The sequence below is a fragment of the Mus caroli genome, chromosome 11 (assembly GCF_900094665.2).
Source record: "Mus caroli chromosome 11, CAROLI_EIJ_v1.1, whole genome shotgun sequence".
Taxonomy (NCBI): Eukaryota; Metazoa; Chordata; class Mammalia; order Rodentia; family Muridae; genus Mus; species Mus caroli.
The window spans coordinates 108,888,949-108,911,335 of record NC_034580.1 but is presented as its reverse complement, the minus strand read 5'-3'; the positions used below and the strand labels follow the sequence as shown (position 1 = coordinate 108,911,335).

At 51.3% G+C, this 22,387-nt stretch overlaps 1 long non-coding RNA gene across 1 annotated transcript in view; it reads left to right on the top strand.

Moving 5' to 3' along the window:
- Positions 1–21,615, top strand: part of LOC110306337 — a 153,550-nt gene extending 131,935 nt beyond the window's left edge. Inside the window, exon 3 of the long non-coding RNA XR_003837980.1 lies at positions 20,326–21,615. This is a non-coding gene — a long non-coding RNA (uncharacterized LOC110306337). The remainder of the gene's footprint in view (positions 1–20,325) is intronic.
- Positions 21,616–22,387: the final 772 nt, after the last annotated feature.

The following is a 22,387-nucleotide window of genomic DNA, read 5'->3' as shown; positions in this document are numbered from 1 at the left end:
GCAGGCAGCAGGCAGCAGGCAGCAGGCAGCAGGCAGCAGGCAGCAGGCAGCAGGCAGCAGGCAGCAGGAAGCAGGCAGCAGGCAGCAGGCAGCAGGCAGCAGGCAGCAGGCAGCAGGCAGCAGGCAGCAGGCAGCAGGCAGCAGGCAGCAGACAAGGGCCTTGCACTTTGCTGTTGGAGTTGGTTTAGGCAATTGGAAATACAGCAAGGCCGTGCTCAGTGCTCTCTGGATTGCCACCCAGGACAACATAAGTGCTCACACCTCCCATAGCTCTAGCAGATAGGTCTCATTATGCTCAAAGGCCACCAGAGGGAATTGAGGCAGTTACAAGCCTAAGATGGTGTGGGTTTGGGGACAAAGTCAGGACTCTATATTGTTGCTGTTCTGTATGGTCCAGGGCCCCCTCGCAAACACGTTCTTGCTCCTTCACAGAGTTCACTGCAGGACAGCCTTGCAGAACATGGGGAGAATCATCAGGCCAGTGACTCCAGGCCTGTGCACACAGGTGGATCACACCTGCTGCCCTTCAGGAGTGCAGAGACTACCCGCAGGATTAAACAGGATCTTAGAGTTTTCTGGAAAGCTGCCGACCCAAGTCTGGCCCTAATAATGCTGAATGTAGAACCCACAGCCGCTCCCTTTATCCAAGGGCTGGCTTTGCCCATAGCTGTCTAGAGTCTTCCATCCTCCGTAGTTACGGCAAGTCTGGCCATAAATCCTGAGTGGGAAGCTCAGAATATGGACAGGTTTGCCTAGAGATACCAGACCATCCCTGCATCTTCTACAGAGTCTGAGGAATGGGGTGCTGGGGGTAGGAATGGGTCTGGAACCCGGCAGGTCATGAGAGAAGCACAGGGTAACACTTTGCCTGGTTCCTGGGACAGATGGGACATTTGACAAGTGGCAGTATATATATTTTTTTCTTGCTTCGGCTTTGACGGTTCTGGATTTGATGGTGAATAAATTTCTGAGCTTCTGTTTCCTCTGTAAGATGGTGATGTTAAGCCCTGCTCTTTGGGAGACCAGGAATCAAGCGAAATGGGGCAAAGCCAAGGTCTACTAGTGTAGTGTGCAGAGTCCTGACGACACCACAGAGTCTGTCCCCAAGCCTTGTCTTCTCTCTTCCCAGATACCCCTCTGGCTTTAGCCACTGAAGACACTGCTGGGGTACCCATGATGTGTTCTAACTCGGGGGTTTCGGTCTGTCCTCCTAAAACAATCCTGTTTGCATCTTTCCTCAGCCTCTTCCTTAAACGCAGTATCCCGTGCTCACTTGATGCCTTTAAGAAAGCATTGTAACTCGCCCTTTATAGTCCCGGCCTGCACGTCTCCTCAGAAATACCATCTCCTGTCCCATCATCTCCTAGTGCCCCTGATTTGCATCTCACTCACAAGGCGAGATCCTTTCTGCTCTCTGCATCCCCACACCCTTTCCTCCTGCATCATCTGTGGCTGTCACCTTCAGAAAGCTCACAACCACACATGTCCCATGAGGTGGCTGCTCCTTCACCCAGCCCTTCAGAATGTCTCCCACAACGCTGCCTCTGAATCCTCACTGGGCTCTAGGCAGTAGGTGTGGAAGGACGTCTTGTTCCTGGGTCTGTGCCTCCCATTTCCAAGCTTTCCCCGTCTTCCCTTCTTGTCTGGGGATCTATGGATGACAGAGAGGTGGCTGGATGCTGCTGGGCTCTCTGATGGGAGGCTGCCCTTGGACTGAGTGATTATTGTTGAATTTTTTTTTTTTTTAGCTGCTATCTGGGCTTGGTAACTGGAAGGCTGTGTGCATATTGGGGTCAGGGATGGTTAATAAGTGACTTGATGGGGGTTTCCAGGCAAACTGTGGGTACTGCCTTTCTGAAAACAGCACTCTTGGCCTTTATCAGCCTTCAGACTTCCTCTTCACCCAGTGCCAGACTATCTCTGGGCCAGAATGGCTGTAACTCCATTCTCCGTTCATCCATTCAGCAGATACTCACCGAAGTCTACCATCACCTAGACTACCCTAGTCAGAGGAACGAACAAGACAGGGTTGATCCCATCTTCATGCAGCCCGCCTTCTCATAGGGAGAATGCAGGTGATACACAGTAAACTAGGAAAACAGCGAAATACTACACAAGCAGCTGACAACATCGCAGATAGCTATAGAGCGAGGAGATGCGGCTCAGTGCAGTTGGGAGGAACGGGTAAGGGCCAGGTTGCAGCATTTCTCAAAGGGAGATATGGGAACTTGAAGCAGGGGGTGGAGGAGGGGCCTGCATGCTTTTGGGGAAAGCCCTTGGGACAGAAGGAACAGAACAGTGACAAGATCAAAGCAGGAGCGGGGAAGGAGGCTTTGATAGGCAGAGCGGATGTGGTGGGATCTCAGTGAGGGCTGCCGCACAAAAGTACCAGACCAGAAAGGGCCTGGAGGGAGCAGAGCTTCCCTGGTGAGGTTTTGAGTGACTGATATATGCTAGGATTTGACTATCCCTCCCAAGGCCCCTGTACAGGGGCTGGGAAGAGAGATTCTAAACTGGGAGGGGCGTTGGTGGTGATAAATGGTGTAGAATATGCCCATTTCCCTCCTGTGGTCCTGTCACAAACAGACTGACAGCGATGATGTCGTCGTGAGCTGAAAGGCATGGTCAGAACTTGGGAGCATCCACAGCTGCTGAATGTAGAGTCACTGCTGGCATTGGGGTCTGGGCTAAGAAGTTCACCCCCCACTCTCCCTACACACCAGCAGTCCTGTCAGCAAAGGCCACGGGAACATGAAGAAGAGGAGAGAGGATAAATGCCCTCCGTCTCTTGTTCTGAACGTGTTCCAGCAGGGGTACGTGCTAGAGGGACACCGTCAGGTCACAGAGCAGCTAACAATGCCGGGGGCGCTCCTGTGTGGGCTCCTCAGATCTCTCAGGGCTTCCCTTGTCTTGCAGCCCCCGTGTCTTCCTCTCACTTTGCTCCTTCCCTCTGAGATCCTGCGGCTTGACAGCTGTAGTGATGGATGGGGTTAGCCATCACACCACAACAGCCAGCAAGGAGAGGCAGGCTCAGAGTGCCCCAGTTCACATCGGATGCAGAGGGTCGTTCTTGAGAACGGGTCCACAGGCACATGACCTTGGTGGTTGTTAGCTAGTGAATGTCCTGTGTCTGTGCGTGACACGGAAGCTGAGCCTGTAAGGCAATGAATGCGTGGTGTCCCAGCTGGACACTAGACATTGTGTCCATTGTGTGTTCATTGCACGCATGCATGTGTGGGTGTGGGTGTGCATATGTGTGTGTGTGTGCATCTCCATCATGGAAGAGCTAGCTGCAGATTCTGCTGAAGCCTTAGAATCACGGGTGCTCTGTTGAAAATGCCTGAAGAAGGAGACAGGAATCTTTGCCTGTATGTTCCTGCCAAGGCCAAGGCCAGGTGTGTTTCTGGGCAACTCCTGAGGACACCTCCTCACCCAGTGTCTTGCCCTGCTGCCTCCATAATCTTACAGGATTAGACTGCTGCCTCTGCCTACTTCCTTCCAAAGAGCTGTGACATCACTGCCTCTTAGGCCCCAAGGCTCCTGTGTGGTGTCAGCAGGAGGAAGGACTGTTGTAACGGATGAAAAAAATCTGACACCATGGGAGGACATGCCCTTTCCTCAGCTGCATCTATCATGTGTGTGTGGTAGGGGGAGAAGACGCCACTCAGATGACAACTTTTACTGGGCTGAGAGGGGGAAAAACTGGGAGCCGGAGCAGGCACTTGCAGTCAGCCGGAGTCAGTGCAGGGATGAGCTCAGCCCATGACTAGTGTCATCCCAGCCACTTGCAGATGGAACTTCCCCATGGGATCCAACCGTGAGTCACTGTGGTTGATGTCCCTGCATCAAGCTTCTTCGCTAGGCCTCCCACTCTTCCCCGGGACATCGTGGTCACAGGTCAGGGCTAGTGATTCACTGGGTACCGGAGCCAACTCTAGGGGTGGAGCCTTTTAGCCTCTCACCTCCTGGCATGTGGACCCTCAGTGTGATGGCAACAGTTAGGCTGAGTGCTGCCTCAGAAGCTATGTGCAAGACGTGTGTGGATGGGCGGAAGGCCCTCTCATCCCCAGGAGGTCAAGCAGGAGCCACGGCAGTAGCAGATGTATTTCAAAAGGCTGCGTGGGCAGTCCAGGGTGCTCCGTGGGACAGCCAGCTGCAGCCAACTGCAGCTGGCTGAGCCTGATCCCTGGGGTGAACTTGGCAGAGTCACCTGAGAGATAGGGGAAGTAACTTGGAGCCCTGGAGTGCAGTGCTGGGTACTGAGAGGACAGAACCAGTGGAGTTTACCCAAAAGGCCAAGCAAGGCTGTGCTGGCAAGGCAGCTCGATGACCCAGTGCATGGTGGACCTGCTAGTGCCTCTTGGGCAGGAGTTTCACCTCTGAGCAAAGGAATCATTTCATTGGTTCCCATTGTCTGCCCACAGCTGCCTGGGTCACCGTCCCACCTGAGGGCTATCTGTCTGTCCCACAAAGCAGACAGCACAAGAGGAAGTCTGTGGGATAAGAGAAAGAACAGATCCCTTTACTAGTTGAAGGATGTGTGGTGGTAATTTAAAACTTTGCCTGTCTTTTTTTATTTTTTATTTTTCCCCCCCCCTTAGTCTCTGGTTTTGCAGAGGAAAAGGAGAGAAAGAGCTTGCAGTTGGGTGGTTAGGGATCCAGGAGGATCTGGTAGGGGCCGGGGGGTGGGGTGGGTGAGGAACACGATTAAAATATATCATATGAAAAAGATTAAACAAGACCACGTAGGAACACACGGCAAGGACTGCCTGTGATAGCATGCACTTCCCTCCTCTTGGGTTTCTGTGGTTTTCCTCAGAGGTTTACACCAGCCTCACCTAACCCTTTGGGCTCAGTGCTCACCTGACACACTGTGGGAAGGCTGCTCAGGTGCGGGACTCGGTTTGCGTCCTGTCAGCCTGTCTCTTTCAAGTGTGATAAAACTGACATATTGACATCATGGTTGGGTTCTGTCCCGTGGCTCATCAGTTCTGGAGCTTTGCATTTGTACACGGGTACATTTTATTTTTGTTTTTGTACATACACACACACACACACACACACACATACACACACACAAACACACGCATACACACACATACACACACACAAACACACACATACACACAAACACACACACAAACACACAAACACCACACAAACACACACAAACACACACACACACACACACACAAACACACACATACACACAAACACACACACAAACACACACACAAACACACACACACATATATAGTAGAGGGAGAGTTATATATTCATGGAAGTAAGAGGACAGCTTGTGGGAGTTAGTTTTCTCCTTCTGTCACTCGGGTCCTAAGGATGGAGCTTACATCACTAGGCTCTGCCATGAGCGCCATCACCCCCGGAGACATCTTGTCATTACCCTTTCCACTTTTTTCCCCACCATTTTGGTCTGAATATCAGTCTTTCATTGGTCTGGAACTTCACTTGTAGTTCAGGCTAGCTGACCTGTGAGCTCCAGGGATCCCCCAACCCCACTTCTTATCTGACATCTCTGGGATTACAGGGACCGCGTGCTATGCCTGTCTTTTGCTTGAAATGCAAGTACTTTACTGATTGAGCCGAACCCCAAGCCCCCATTTCTATCCTTAGTTCAAGCAGAGGGTAGCAGGGACCTGAAAGCGCTATTTAGAGTAAAGGTCAAATATGAGACCAACCTCCTTGAGCCTCAGACAAGACACCTACCAGTTAGGCAGGCCCCATGTTTCTGAGACAGTTCCTGAGGCTCCTTGGGCAATGTCCCAGTTGAGGGAGCAAGGTAGGAGGGGGGGATCCAGATAGCTGTTCACGAATGGGGACCACAAGGGTCAGCCCCACAGGTCCCAACTAACCTAGAAAGGAGTCAGGTCTAAGGTACAGCCCTGCATGTGAGTCGGCCAGAGTGAGAGCTTGTGAGAAAGGGTCTGCTTGGGGTGACTCAGTCAGCTAGCAGACTATAAAAAAGGGAAATGAGTCACTTCCAACCCTGAGCAAGAGCTCCTAAGGCCAGGCCGCCAGCACCTGTCTGGGACGTGGTTAGTTATTAACGCTGCCGGGGAGAGCGTCATGGGAACAGAACACAGAGGCTAGAGGCAGCTTGCAGGCCGTCGCCCTCATGTTCTCGGGGCTCCTCTCCACCTAGTCCCCAAATGCAGACAAGCCCTTAGGTGTATAACATCTCTCAAGGTACAGATGCCACAAAAGAACAGGCTGAGGAAGGGGGGCCACAGCCTCTTGTTTTAGACCCACTGTAAGATCAGGTGCCAGGGTCTGGCCTTCCCAGGGTTAGCTGTGCAAGGTTTGGCCTAGCCTCATTCTGTCAGGCAGGTACCAAACTCTAGAAGTCTGACTTCAGAACTCAGTCCAGTCTGAGGAAAGGTTTAGGGAGACAGGGACTGTGTCTATCAATCTAAATGCCCCACCCATAAGTATCTAACCCAGCTCCCCATACCTAAGGATCAGGCATGGGGTAGCCCCAAAAGAGGGTAACGTTGGTCTTGTGCTGGAGTCTTCAGTCGATACCCTAAGAAGCTGGAGTTGGAGGAGGGCCGACAGAGAGGCCTTGCCCTTGGGGAAAGCTTCAATGGAAAGTTGAGCTAGGAGTTGAGATGAGCTCGGCCTAATCCCTCCTCTCTCCATGCCTGGAAAAGTACAGAGCACAGCAGCTTCTCCCCTCAGATTCCAGATGACATGCCCGGCCACTTTGGGGGGTGGCCCAGCCTGGGCCCGAGCCACGCCTGTTGCTGCCAGGGTCTTGCTCTCCAAGACCATGTTGCCAGACAGGAGGAAGCCTGGCAGGGCACTTTTAGCTCCTCAGACTCTGTGAGATCCATAAAGGAAGCCCTGGGTCCAGAGGGAAGAGATGCATCCCAGATATTTGCGGCTGGCTCCCAGTGCAAAGCCCTCCAGAACTCACAGATGCCATTTGCCCGCCAGAGGAGCACTGGACCAGGCACTGGGTCCGCGCTTCTGGGTGGCCACCAGCAGCGAGCAACCCACGAAAGGCTTTGCTCGCTCACCGGCAGGGCTTCCACATCTGTACAGTGGGAATTGGTAAGACCTGTCCTGCCCATTGGCAGGCTGTGTGTGAGGCCTGCTGAGATCACCCAGCCTGTGTGACAGGGCTTGGGAGTGGCTCAGGGCCACCCAGATGGAGGATGCACATCCAGGGTGCTTAAGGTGATTAGCAGTCAATTTAGCAAGGCCTGAGGTCTGGGCTCCATGGGAGGGTGGCTTTGCAGGCACCCACCTGGGGCTTAAGGGTTTCTTTACCTCCCACAGCTGATAAGTCAGGTGGGCGTGATTTGTCTGAGCCTCTGCGGGAGCAGCCAGCCTGCCATTGGATCCTCTCTTTCCTTTCTTCGGGGCCTGGGCAGTGGGAGAAATAGAACCCAGGGCTCCTACCCATGAGCGGTCCAGTCCCTAAGAGACCCTGGAGAGGTCACATGAAGATCAGTGTAATCATGTCCCTCTCTTGGGCTGCGTTATCATAGGGTGCTCCTGCCCTGGGAACTGACCCAGTGTGTCACCTTCTCCCCATCAGGGAAGACAGAGCCACCTATAAGCATCAGATTTTATCCCTGACATGCCTAGGAAGTGCTCCGTGAATAACCATCCAATGTAGGAAAAAGTCAAAGCCTCAACAGTTCCTTCTTCCTGGTTTATTTTATTATGCAGGGATCCACGAGACCATTGAAGGGAGAGAACTGGCATGGAAGGGAGCACCCCTTGTGGGGAGCACTCCTTGTGGGGAGCGCCCCTTCTAGGGAGCAGGCATCACAGTAGTGCTTGCTGTGTGAAGTCGCTTGGGTACAGTCCTTGCTCTCATAACATCAGATTTTGGCCATTTGCATCTCCCACCCAGACCATGGCATTCTTAAAGTCTTTCCTGAGAGTTGCCTTCCACTTGAACCGTTTAATGATGGCGGGGGGGGGGGTATCATTCCTGAGGCTACACACCCAGGTTGCCAACTCCAGACAAATGAGGAAAACAGGGGGAGCTCTGGGTATGTAGCTGAGTGCTAGAGTCCTTCCCCAGCATGCACAAGGCCCTATCCCCAGCATTGAAAATAGAAAAGTCGCTAGGGAGCCGGATGGAGATGGGAGTTCTAGGCCAGCTCTTAGTGTTTGAGCACTGCCCCGTGCAAACTCCAAGGTGTAAGCTCACAGATAGCTCAGTGGGTAAAGGCACTTGCCTCCAGGCCTACTTACCTGAGTTCTGTGCCTAGAGCCCACTCGATGGGCAGAGAGAATGAGCAGGTCCTGCAAGCTGCTCTCTGACCACCTCACACACCTCTCGCCTGCGTGCACCCACCCCTCCCCAAAGCATAGCAATGTATTCTCAAACCCCACATCTACCTTAGACCTCAGACACGATCCTACTTGGAAATGGAGTCTGTGCCGATGCAGAGAGTTAAAGATCTTGAGATGAACTCATCCTAAATTTTGGGTGACTCCCCTCTCCAATGGTCAGTCCTGAGAAGACGGCAAAAGATGCAGGTTGCAGAGAGTGGAGGCAAAGACTAGACATACACATCTGGATGCTGGGGAGAGTCAGATACCACCCGGGAAACTAGGAAGAAAGGTGTCGGCCTGGTTCCTGCATCTAGAACCTGTACTGTTGAGACCTTGACTTTGAATTTCTGATTTTGAGGACCGTCAGAGGGTGAATCCTGGTGTTTCAAGCCACCAAGCCAGAGACGGGTATGCTGTGGCTCCTCTTGGCCTATCTATCTGCTAAATCCCTGTCCCTGTGCTCAGAGAGGAATCCAACCAAGCATCCTGAACTGGTGCATCACCTTTCAGACAAGTCTGTGACACACCATGGCAGAAGCAGCTCTATTAAAGCCATGCCCCACTCTACTATGTCCGGCTCTTGTCAGTAGACATTTAGTAAGATTCTTGTGGTTAATATTTCACCGTAGGAAGGTAAGGGGGGCTATCGTTCTTGTCCTTTGATGTTTCTGACATGTATTCATTTCTCTCCTGTGGGATAAGACGGTGAACACAAATCCTTGAGGCGAGGACTTTAACTGTATTCATTTCCTGGGCTGATGTTACGAACCCCACATACACTTGGTGGTTTCAAACAACGCATATCTTAAAATTAGGGAGGCCTGCAGTCTGAAACGAGACCTCTGGGACTAGGGGTGAGGCGCAGTGGTAGACTCTGTATTGCGTGAAAAAGCCCCTGGGTTGTGTTCCTCAGCACAGTGCGGGTGCTGTGTGGGAGCAGGGTTGGGTAGGGGGAGATGCAGGGTCTCAGGAAGTAGGGCCTTGAAAGCTAAAATCGCATTGCCAGTTGAGGACAGGGCTGCTCTCTCATGGAAGATGGAGGGAGAACTGTTTGTAGCATCTAGTGTGGCTTGTAGTTACACCACCCAGCCATCTGTTTTTGTGGTCACTCTGTTTCTCTCTGTAGCCAAATCTCCCTCTGCCTCTCATCCTTCAAGGGAACTTAAGATGGTGTCTGGGGCCTGCGCACATAATCCAGGATCAGCATATCGCAAAACCTTTCACTCAGCTCAGCTTTCCACATCCCTTTGCTGTGTAAGGTACCACTTGGAAGTTCCAGGGGTTGGGACGTTGCTATCTTGCTTTGCTTCATTTTTGCAGGGGTAGCTAGAACCTGTCAAGTTTAGCACCATATCTGTGACTGTGTCCACACTATAAAGTCCACAAGTGGGCATGGAGGGTGAATGGTGGGTACCTGGTGTGCATAAAGCCTGTTCTTTGAAGTACACCTTTATTTTATTTTTTTTTTTTGTGCTGTCCCTTTAAGAACATTCCCAGCTCTCCTAGGAGTGAGATTGATCGGAGGGGGCCCGCCCCAGATTGAAATCCCCATTACAGGAATCATTTAAAGTCCCCCTCTAGGAAGCTCAGGGCTAATGAGATAATTCCTATTAGGAGAGGAAGGAAATGAAGGTGGCCCGACATCCTTTCTGTCTCTAATTTATGTGATTCACTGAAACCTCCCCTCCTCCATCCTGGGCCTCCCTCCTTCGGTCCCCTCCCTCAGCTGCCCCTTTGAATTCTGGTTCCCCTGTCCGTCCACCCTCTCCTGCCAGCCAGGGCTCTGCTTGCCAACAAGTCCTAGCATGCCAGGCAACCTGGGAAGGTTGCTTTCCAGACGAGGCATCTGGGCTCTGTTCTTGGCAGCCTTGCCAAATCATGTCTTTGCAACCCTCTCCTCCTCCCTGGTGCCTCACCCAACTTGCCCACCACGGTCCTGCCCCACAGGGACCCAAGAAGGGGGGGAAGCTGTCGGGAGAACCCAGATAATTCCAAGCAGACAGAGAAGACAGAGCTGTGGCTGTTTTGTTTATCTCCCTCTTTTCCTCCCTGGACTTTTAAGGGGAGGGGAGGGGGAGCAAACGAGAGGGAGGGGAAGGGAGAGGTTCTGTTTCCTTCTTTTTTTGTCAGGCTGCGAGCAGGAAACCCCAGTTTGATCTTTCATGGGAGGGTTGTGATGTCACCCAAGCTTCATGGGGTTTGAAGTTCAGATTCTGCCCTCGATGTACATCTGGAGGCTGGAAAGATGGAAGAGCCAGGTGGGGAGCCCCATCTCATGTGCCATGGCACTGTCGACTGACACTCACTCTGTTTATCCGATGCCCTCCTCTTCTGCTCAGGCATGCTGGGGACAAGGGCAACCACCCAGGTGTCCTCTGCTCAGTACGGTCTCAAGCACCCAGAAGTAGCATGGCTGTTTCTTGCCCCTGGATCACTCTCTTTCCTGTCTTCTTCATCCCCAGGGAAGCCATATGGTGGAGTCTTCCGAGTCAGGGCTAAGAGCCAGCGTGGCTCTGGCCCTGGGGACAGTCCAGCAGCCCTGATGTGCAATGTGGGTGGCCTGTTCCGTGAACTCCTGCCTGGCCTTGCCTCTGAGAGCCCAGCTGCAGCCTAGGCCCCCATCGTGAACAAAGAGTGCAGAGGCCCAACTTCTCTTGTCATTGTGGCACAGATGCCACCAGGCCATGTGGGACTGGAATCAGACAGAGCAGCAGAGCCTGGTGGGTACCGGTTCTCTTTGGGTTGACCCACTCTAACTTTGAAGGCTGCAGTTTTCTAGTGGGTGAGGGGGCACTGGAGACAGAAGCTAGGCTCAAGGGAATCGTGCAAGAGCAGGATATCCAACAGGAGTGTGAGTTAGGGGCTGGAGTGTCTACTTAGCATGCAGAAGCCCTCGGTTTGGTCCCCAGCATGCCAAAAGGAAAAAAACAAAAACAACAACAACAAAAAACAAAAACAAGAACAAAACCCAAACAAATGAAAACCCTGTACATTTCAACAGTCAGTAAAGTCCAAGTTCAGGGTTGAGGTTAAGCCTTAGCCAATTTAGACTGATGCTTCTTATCAGTAGCTGAGTCCCCATTTACAGCGGGAACTCAGTCCCATTCCTGCTCAGGATGCCTGGTTTTATCAGCTCCCGGTTCTCCCTGTTTTGGGAATGGCCAAGGGTACATGGAAACAAGACAGCGAAGAATGGTCTGAATGCCAACAGCGAGAGAGAGAGAGAGAGAGAGAGAGAGAGAGAGAGAGAGAGAGAGAGAGAGAGAACGAGAGAACGAGAGAACGAACGAACGCAATCAATGGTAAAAGGGCTCCATGTCCTTCCTTGGAAAGGATCTGAGTTCATTTTGAAATAGAATATCCCATGGGAGAGAGTGAAAGGGGTCACGGTCCTCACGGAGTGGCTGCTCCTGGTCTCTTTGCTTTAGGGATGAATTAAAGAGAAGCTAACATAAGTTGTCCAGGATCCTGAACCCATAAGTGACTGCCCCACGCACGACTTGGATCCAGATCTGTTTGGCTAAGCCCAGGGGTCTCCAGTGAAATCTACATCTGGAGGATTTTCTCACTGGGAGGAAACAGAGTGACCTTGCTCCAAGTCCCTTCTGTGCTTGTAGGATAGCCACTTTATGTTGCTGCTATCCTGGTTTGTTCATTCACACATCCATTGTGCATCTCATCTGCCTGCCTACCCACCCATCCACCCATCATCCATCTGTCTATCCACCCATTGTGTACATAATTACTCATTCATCCATTCATCATTTACCCATTATCTGCCCATCCACCCATATAACCATTTACAATCATCTATCCATCCATGTTCACCTAACCAACTACCTATCTATCTGTCCACTCATCTACCCACCTACCTATTGACCCATCCACCAACTACATGGCCATTCACCCATCTATCCATCTATTCATCTACCTACCATCTACCCATTTACCCAGCCACCCACTTATCTATCACCTACCTAGCCACACTCATCCATCCATCCATCCACCCATCATCTGTACACCCACACACCTTTCCACCCACCATCCACCCATGCGCCCATCCATCCATTGATCCATCCACCCATCCATATACCTTTTCACTGCAGACAATAATCTTGGCACTCTCAAGAGAAAGATGACATGGCTGCCCCGGCTTGTCTACAGCTAGCAGCCGACAGCTGACAGACCTGAATAAACAGAGTACACAGCGATCCAGTCCCAGTAAGAGGCACAGTAGATGAAGAGACTCCAAGAGAGTCTGGGTGTGGGGTCTTATTATCTCCAAAGTCCATCTTTAGGAACAGTCCACAGGGGGATCAATAAGGGACCCAGGTTGGCGGGTTCGGAAGGTTCTTTGATCTACCTACAAGTTAATGCTTTGCAGCAGTGAACCGCAAAGCAGCCCCACCCGGGCCTGAGATAACAGGCTGGTGCGATCACAAACTAGCCGCCTCTGATAATGCCGGGGTTTTATTGAGGTCTGGTTCCTCACCCAATGGGATCATATCCGGCAGCATCAAAGGGAGCAGGCGTCACCTTGTGCAAAGAATCCTGGGCCCTCAGGTGTGTTCGTGTCAGGAAGGGGACATGGGTGGCTGTGTGTGCATAAGCCTGACCAGTGGCAATTACCCATTCTGTAGGCCAGAGGCCACAAGCCCCAGAAGGGGCTTTGACAAGCCACCAATTCCATTTCCTCTTCAGGTTGGCTCAGCTCCTAAGATTTCCTTTCACATGGTCAGGTCACGTCTTGAAGACGAGGGTTACTCTCCTATCATTCTGCCCCTGCCTCTGTGTCCCAATACACTGGATGGGACTGTACTGGAGAGGTGAGGTGGGAGCTCAGTCACAATGAAACCCTTCGAGCTTACTCTTTGTGGATCTCTGGGATTTGCTTCTCGGCTGGCTTTGGCACGACCTTAAAGATACGTGTCCCTCACAATGATGGAAGAAACTGGTTGGGACAGCAAGCAGCAGATTGTGTCCCTCTGTAGTAGAAGGGTTAATGGGTGAACTGGCTGTGCTGTGGCCCTGGCCGAGGGCTCCTCTCCTGCTCCCCCAGGAAGAGCCTGGTGTACCGGTGTTCTTTCAGGATGCTGTGTATCATGAATCAGTCTCTGGAGACTGGAGCAGAGAAACACCACAATACAAACAGCACATCTGGAAGCTTTCTCAGGCTTATTTTTTTTTTTTAACATGTTTGCAGGAGTCAGGACATTTGCACAGACGGGAGGGATCCTTGGGATCCTAGTCAGATGAGGGAGGTATTCTGGATGGACTAAGAAGATGGAGGAGGGACATGGCGAGACAATGTTGGGTATCGGCTAAGTCTTTGACCCTGAGAGTTCCCTGTTGTACAGAATTACCTGTTAGAAGTTCCTAGGAACAGCCAGGGTCTGGGATAGGCCTGGGCTGGGACCTGGACTCCAATCCCTAGCGTCTTTGGTTCTGCCGGACCAGAGCAGCTGTGTCTCTTCTTCCTTATCCCAGGTAGCTGGGAGAGAGCTGCGTGGTAGAAGGTGGGACCCTTGGGAAAGGGCAGCCTGTAGGCAAAGGCAAGACCTCTGCTCTGCAGTCCCCTAGAGACTCCTTGGCTTTCCCCATGGACTTTATAGGTTTACATCTGGCCCCGTGTCTTCCCACCTGGACTACCAGGTGGGGCTGAAATAAAGAGGCAGGAAACAGGGAAGTCATTCATTTATTTCAGTCCTGCCTGATGTGGTGGCTGCCCTTGAGACTAGCAGAAATGTTAGCTGCTGCTCCCTGTCTCCCCGCCCTCCCTCCTGCTCTCTCTCCCTCCCTCTCTCTTTTTCTTGAGACAGGGTCTCACTATGTATATTTGACTGGCCTGGAACTCTATATGTAGACCAGGCTAGATTCTTAACTCAATGACCCTCCTGCCTCCGCCTCCTGAGTGCTGGTATTAAAGGTATGCACCACCATACCCAGCTCTTATACACGCCTCTCTTCTTCCTCCTTTTCTTCCTCCTCCTTCCACTCCTGTTCCCTGTCTTCTCCTCTCTCCTTTTATTTCTTCTCCTCACTTCTTCTTCTCTTCTGCATCCTTCCTTTCTTCTTCCTCCCTCCTCCACATCCTACACTTCCTTCGACATCCTGGACTCCATGATTCGAGCCAAGTGAAATAAAGAAAAGGCTGGTCTTCCAAGTTAACATGCCCACTGATGTTGTCCGTGCCCAGGTCTTATTTGTGCACTGTTGCTAGGTGATACAACCCCACAGCAGACCTCCCTGGCCTCTGGCTCCTGTGGCCTTTTCACCTGTTCTTGCAGGATGGTTCCCGAGCCCTAGATGTAGTTGTGTTGAGATCTGTGCTTGGAGCTGGGCTTCCCATGACCCTGCTGATCTCTCAACTGCATCCAGCTGTGGATTTCTGTAATGGTCTCTCTACTTACTGTAAAGAGGAGAAGCTTTGATGCAGAATGAGAGCTACTTCTCTGTAGATATAAGAGAAATCTCAGTGTCCCACCCCTGGTTACAGGCAGCTTATGACCCCTGAGAGAGGGAGAATTAGTCTCTCCCAGGGACAAGCCCCCTAACTGGTTATTCACTATAAAGTGGTCAGTCCTGAAACAGTATACACACAAACAATGAAGATGGCCTCCTCTGCCTCTCTGTCTTTCTCCCTCTCTCTGTCTCTCTGTCTGTCGCTGTGTGTGTGTTTAAAATAATTGAAAAAAAAAAGAGGGAAGTCAGGGTGGAGAGAACATGGGAAGGGTTGGAGGAAGGAAAGTCAAAGAGGAAATGATGTAATTACATTTTAATTAAAAGTATATTGAATTTTTAAAAAAAAGTTGGCTCAGGATTCTGTGAGCACAGTTGGGAATGAAGTAATGGATGGCATAGATGTCTCTGTAAGAGAAAGCACTGGCACCTTTGGGCTGAATCCTTCCTCTTCAGGGAACAGAACATCAACTTATTCGACTCTCGCACTTGACTTCTCCCTTGTTCCAGTCAGTTATAGACACACGGTCCAGCTTTTCCTCTGCCTGCTTGGGTTCATGTCCTAGGTTCAAGCCTAGCCACTGGAAAGGAATTCACCCTCTGCCTCTGTTCAAGTTCACCTGTGGGGCTCTTCCTAGGACTCTATATTCACAGAAGCTGGGGCTTTGCATAATTATTCATGTGAGAGACCAAAAGGGTGTCCTTCCTGGAAATGGGAAATGGGCTGACCCAGCTGCCAGGAATTCCATGCCATCCATCCATGGGGATGTCTGCCCCCGAGCTGCTCCCAAGGCTGGCCAGCTCACTCCTGGTACAGCTTGGTCTTGGGAGCACCTGTGTGTTCCCCATCAGCAGACTCAGCACCTCCACACAGCCTGAAGCAGTTCTCTCCAGGTCCCGTACCAGCTGCAGAGGTGCTGAGCAAGGCCCTCACTGGCTCTGCCCATGTGGCTTTGACTTTACAGGCTCCTCCCTCGTCCATACTGACCTATGGGGCTTGGCAGGTTCTGGCCATCGGAAGGTGGAAAAGCTTCCCAGGAGATTGTGATGCGCATCTAGAGTCAAGGAACAACTGAGGGCCGGGGAGGTGGCTCTCTGGGTTGAACACTTGCAACAGAAACATGAGGACTTGAGTTCTAATCCCCAAGCCCAATAAAGCTGGGTACAAGAAGGTATGCATCCCCAATCCAAGTATTCCTCCTGCAAAGTGGGAGGTGGGAATAGGAAATCCCTCGAAAGCTTGTAGGTCGGCTAGTGTGGTGTACACTATGACAAAAACCAGGGGACCCTGTCTCCAACTAGGGTGGAAGGCCTGGCCTGATGCTGGGGTTGTCCTCTGACCTCCTCAAGCATGCCCTGCTCCAGCCAAAGACTTGGTGTTTTGGTTTGTTATTGTCTTCTTCCCTCCTCCTCCTCTTCCTCTTCCTCCTCCTTTCCTCTTCTTCCTCTTCTCCTCTTCCTCATCCTCTTTCACCTCTTCCTCTTCCTCCTTCACCTCTTCCTCCTCCTCCTCCTCCTCCTCCTCCTCCTCCTCCCTCCCCTCCTCCTCCTCCTTCTCCCTCTCCTCCTTAATAAGGGAGTTGGAGACATGGTTCAGTGTTTAAGAACACGTGCTACTCTTAGAGAAGTCCTGAGCGAAGTTTCCACCACACACATTGGGTAACTTACAACCATCCTCAACTCCAGGGGATCAAACGCACTCTTCTGGCTTTCAATGGCACTACATGTGCTCGTCACACACACACACACACACACACACACACACACACACACACAATTGGACAAGAAAAGGAAGCTGAAGAACCAGGCCATCTGTCAGCTGTAGGCAATGCTACTGTCCCCACCCTCTGTTGGATTCACATGGCAGCATCTGAGACACTTCTCCTCATCCCTCTGGGATGAGGGTGCTTATGTATGGAGGCCAAGAACACCACTGAATCCCACAGTGCATAGGAGAGTGAAGCCTATCACTGGTAGACCATGGTTTTCACACTGGAGAACACATCGGATCACTGGAGGGTCCGTTAAAATGTGCACTGCAAGGACCATGGTTGTGGCTTGGTCCAGAACATGGCGAAGATGCCTTGTGCCCACTGATGCAAAGTCCTGGGTTCCATCCCTACACTCTAGGGTGATGGAGCTGTAGGAATTGCATTTCTAACCAGTTCCCGTGTGATTATGAAGCTGTTGGTACAGGTCTATGGATCAGGAAATCCATTATCGTGATTATTAGAAAATGCTACAACAGAGAATTAAGAGAGGAGTGTTTTCCTCTTACATAACAGAAATCATGAAGGAAACTATTCCTGCCGATCAAGCATCACTGGAGTGGCCAGGATCCAGCCCCACCCCCATCCCATTTCCTTTTTTAACTATCACAGGACAGGAGTGTCTCCAGGACACCACTATGGCTGCTAAAGCACCAGCCATCATGTCCTTATTAAAACAGAGCAAAGTAAAGATAGATTGGCTTCAAGCTCCTCTAGAGCAGCCTGCCCTGAAGTTCCCCCCCAGAGTTTTGCTTGCCTCTCATTGGCCAGCTCTTACATAGCTATGCCTTGCTGCACAGTAGTCCAAACTCCACCACACCGGCAAGACAAACAAACAAATAAGTCAGAGTTCTACCAACAACTAGAGAGGACAGGATAGGTTACTGAGGATGGCAAGAAGCAGCAGCTCTGGCTCACATCTGAAAGCTGAAACTTTCCTAACTATTACCGCTCCTTCCTTCGGCATCTGCCATTCTCCAGGTGGTTTCTGTGTACTATCTCATTTAATCCTGAGAGCTTTGTAAGGCAGATGATAATATTATCTTTATTTTGCAAATGACAAAACTAAGGCTCCCCCCACCCCACCCCCAGAGATTAGGCCACCTGGCCAAGTCCCTGCCAGCAAATGCTGTCATTTAACAGCCTGCAGCTTCATAGCTCAGCCTGCCTCTGTTGCTCTCAGAGGCCTGCCTTTTTCTTACTGAGCCTTCCCGATACCGGCTAGTCCGTTCTAAGGCCCTGCCCTGCTGCTAGGAATAAATTCATCTTTCCTGTTACCTGTATCCTCACTCTGGTGCCCTCTGGGAAAATCTTTGGGGATGATGTTTGTGGGTCTGGAGGGAGGTTGGCCCAGTGGTGTGATGCTTGCCTGGCGTATCTGAAGCTCCAGGGTCCATGACTGTATGGTTAAACATGTCTCTGTGGAAGTATGGGCAGACACAGTGCAATATGAAGCCATTTATAGTGTCCTGAAGTGAAGGTATCTACAGTACTGACTCCTTCTGGAACTCCAGGGAGAATCCACTGCCTTCTCTGTTCTGTCCTCAGGACGGCCTAGCTGAGTAAGCCAAGTGCTCCCCTCCAGTCTCACACCTCTCTTCCCTGTGTCCCATCCCCTGCCTCTGTTTGTGACCATAGGTGATGGTGCCGAGGGCTGAACCTGATTATCCAGGACCATCTCTTGTCTCAGACTGCTGACATCACTGTGCCCACCAGCTCTTTTTGCCATGCAAGGTTACAGGGACCAGAGGGACAGCACCTTTCAATGTCTTCCTTGTTTTTTCCTTTCCATTGAACGCTTCAACCTGTACATAGACTGGATATGTACTCTGCTTTATGCACGGAAGTTCTAAAAGAGTCCAGAAGCCAGGCCTGGCAACTGGTGCTAATAATTGCAGGACTCAGGAGGCAGAGACAGGAAGATCGCCTGAAGTCCAAGGCTAGTCTATGGCTCCCACTTCAGAGTTCGAGATCCTGTCTCAAAACCTGACACCAAATCAGAGATGAGGGCCAAGGCCATGTGGTATGTGGCTTGTCTACTCTGTCATAGAACAGATAAGAAAGACAGTCCAGTGCAAAGGGCCAGGGGAGAGGGCCTTAGATGTGAAGACTTCCGCGTGGGTAGAGCGGCTTTGCCAGTAGACCCACGACACGGGGAGAAGCGTTCGTTCCCAGCAGATACTGTCCTTTTCTGCACAGCGAGCTTCATCAACCTTCCCAGTCACCTCTCAGCTCCGAGGCTTCTAAGTCCCCACACCCCTTTCTCTCTCTCTCTCTCTCTCTCTCTCTCTCTCTCTCTCTCTCTCTCTCTCTGGGCTGGCGGAGGTAAAGGCTGTAGGAACAGTTTGGTGAGGGGATGGTGGGGCGGGGGGAAGGGGGGGTGGAGAACTTTCTCATGCCCTAGCCCCACTTCCTCCCCACCCCTTGCCTCACCCCCTCCCCTTGTCTAGTTCTGCCCTTTGAGGGTGATAGTCTGGGGCCCTGTGTGTTTTGCTTCGGATTTTGTTTTGTAAATTCCTCATGGCAGTCCCTCTGCACCATTGCTGTCAGTTGCACGTCGTTGCCGAGCAACCGGAAGGAAGCCCTGTCACTGCCAATTAATTTGCCAGCTGCGTGGCCTGTCTCCCAGGGGAAAAGGCTTGTGGGGCTCTAGGAAACAGCCCCAAGGCTGGTGTGGAAGGAGAGAAGGAACGTAGAGGGAGCATGGAGAATTTTGGTTTTATTTGGTGTGGTTTTGTGTCCAAATAAAAGGTGTGTGGGGAGGGACTGGCCTGTCCCAGATGAAATGTACTACTTGATTTGGGGTCACCGGCAGGATTCTATTTATTTATTTAATTTGTGATTCTGAGGTTGAGACTGTCCCCATCCCCAGCTCTCCTACAAGGAAACCTCATCAGGCATTTTTCCCAGGCTGTCACCCCTTCATCCCACTTATCCCTGGGCATCATGGTGGATGCTGCACCCTGCCTAGAAGACCTTTCTCGAAGGCTGAGCTTCTAGGATCCAAACCCCCTGGGCACTCTATCGGTTACTGATGTCTTGGCTTTTGCTTGTCCAAGGAGGCCTTGATCATGAGACCCCTGTAGACCCATAGGCCTACAAGGACAGTGCTTATCTGACTGGTTTATTTTTGGATCAAGCATCTCTTCCCTCAAGGTGCTTATGGATGGCCTGCCCACATTTCTCATCTTGGGTTGATGATGCGTGCTGAGTCTGAGACCTGTATAGCAGTCCCCTTCATGGGCCAACACCACCTCCAGTGGCCCCGCAAAGTCAACACTGAAGTGGGGCACTCCCCTTGGGGACTCTGACTTTCTGCTCAGCAGTGTGGAAGGTGACAAGTGGGAAGGCTCTTCAAGGAGGGTGAATCTGCCTTCATCTGTTTGCCCTCAGACTGGGAGGTATTCTGTGCCATCCCCTGAGGGACCCCTATCCATTCTGAGTCAGTTATCCACAGACTGGGTACGTGGGGGCTGCTGTGGTCATTTTACGGAGAACCAGACCCTGTGGTTCTGGGGCTATGGACCTGTGTGTGTGTGTGCTGTGTGTGTGCTGTGTGTGTGTGTGTGTGTGTGTATCAGACTTCTTGGGGATGATTCAGTGTGCAAGGAGTTCCCCAGAGTCAGGCGTAAGCATCTCTTTCTCTAGCTCCTTGACTAAAATTCCATGCCCTGTGTTCAGGCAGCACTAACCACAATCCTGGGGGATAAAGTTGGAAGAGTGCGCTGTTACGAAAGGAGAGCATGACACCGTCTAATACTTGCTGTCTTTTGGTCCACAGGCCTAGAAGGAGACTGACCAAGGGCTGATCCTGCTTATCCATGCTACTTATCAGGAACTGTGGAACCATGGAGAACATGACCCTGGCCCTCCCTTCAGGATCTGCCTGCCTCTTGAGACGCTAGAGCCCTGGATTCAATTGAGGAACATTATGTTGGAGAATATAAACACTTCTAGACTGTGCAGACATTTGGGAAGGAATAGTCTGTTTTGACTTGAATGAACAAAGACATACGTCTCTGGGCCTGGGGAAGGCTTACCAGCTCAGTTCATCTACTGCCTGGTGGCAAACATGTCCCCTGCTGCCCCTACCCAGGATACGCTTCCTCACTCTGTCCCTGTCCAGTTACCGCACCCTTCCCTGTTTGACCCCGCCTCCTGTGCCCACTTGCCTCTGGACCCAGAGATTCTTCTTGTTTGCTCTATCATCCTTGAGCTGGATCCAGGGTGAATAGTTAACCACACTTGGGTTGAATGGGATCTTGATTCTTATTTCTCTTCCTTGGAAAGAGGGGTCAGTCTCGGTGCGTGGCACCCGGCCTGGAAGCAGCACAAGACTCAGAGTGATACATGATCTGCCTGGATGGTCCCGTGGGCTCTTTGGAGGTCAGAGCCTGAGCAGGGGGGCTGAGGAGGGCCGGCACTGGATCACACGCAGGCGTATGTCTGGATAGGCCGAGAGGAGCCCACTTTTCATTCCCTCTTCTGTGACACAAATGCCAGGAACTTTGAAAACTCTCTTCGGAGGTTGCAGTCGGAGATCAGCTTGTCCAAGGGCTTCATGTCTGAGCTCTGTTGGTCGTGCCTCCTGAGGACCTCTTTCCTCTACTGTATGCTGATGACACACCCATCCGCTGGGAGCTGGAGCCTTGTCGGGTCCTTTCCTCTAGGACCCCGCTTGCGCAGTTGGAAATCCTTCCTAATCATGCCTTGATTCCCCCTTCTCAACTACACTCAAAGATGTTTGAGCTGTTTTATTTGCAAAATGGATGGACAGTTTGTTTCTATAAAACAATCCCAGCTTCCTTGTGCTCTATCTGGTGTGTTTGTATGGCTCTTCAGTGACTTTAAAGTGGAGCGTTGACCTTGGCCTCTTCGATTCTCCATGGTGGAATAGAGAAGACCTCTTGAAGATGCTTAATGTTGCTGAGATCTTAAGAAGGCTTGCAGACTTCCTTTTCCTTCCTCCTCCTTCCACCTCCTTCTTCCCTAAGCAGCCTCTGCATTGTATACATTCCTTTATATAAATTCCTCTGTAAATGTTGTCTTTTCTAAAGAGATAGTGGAGAAGATGGTAGGAATGGTTAGAGGGGCTGCCCAGGTAGCCTGCTGTGGTGTCCCAGACTTAGAGCACACACTCAGCAGCCACAGAGATGCCAGGGACAGTAGCATCCAGACTAGCAGGCCCCTGTGCAGTAGGAAATAGTGTTCCTAACTCCCACATTCCACTCTCTGTGGAGCTGGGGAGACCAAGTCATCCCACCCTGCTTAGGACAAGGGATTTCTTGGGACAAAAGATTGTGGGAACTAAATCTTGGGCAGACTTGAGGAAACCATCATAATTCGTCATTCCGGTAAGCGAACCAGTGGCCATATATCTTCCTGCTACAGCAAGAGGAAGCTTCCAGATAGCTTGGCCATTCCCCATTCTGAGCTATGTGTCTGGTCTCTCATCAGCTACAGGACAGTCTATAGATAGGATCAGCTACCCCATCCTGACCATTTGTAAGATGGTAGGGTTGTCTTGTTTTGAAAACAATCTTAGGCGTGATGGGTCAGTTGAGACTGTGTCCTTCTGAGGAGGGTTGTGAACAATGGGCATGGCAGAAATTCAAATGACCAGAGGTTGCTCTAAGACAGCCCTATATAAGTGACACTTACCTCTTATTAAAAATGAGATTGCCCTTGAAGAAGCCAGCCCACAGCCACCAGGATAGAACAGGATGCACTGCACTATACTCAAGTTTGCTCGTGTGTGTCTGTGTGTGTGTGCAGCACCTGTGCAAACAAGTGCTCTGCAGAATAAACGAAGATCAAAAATTTACATCTTTGCTAGACAGAGA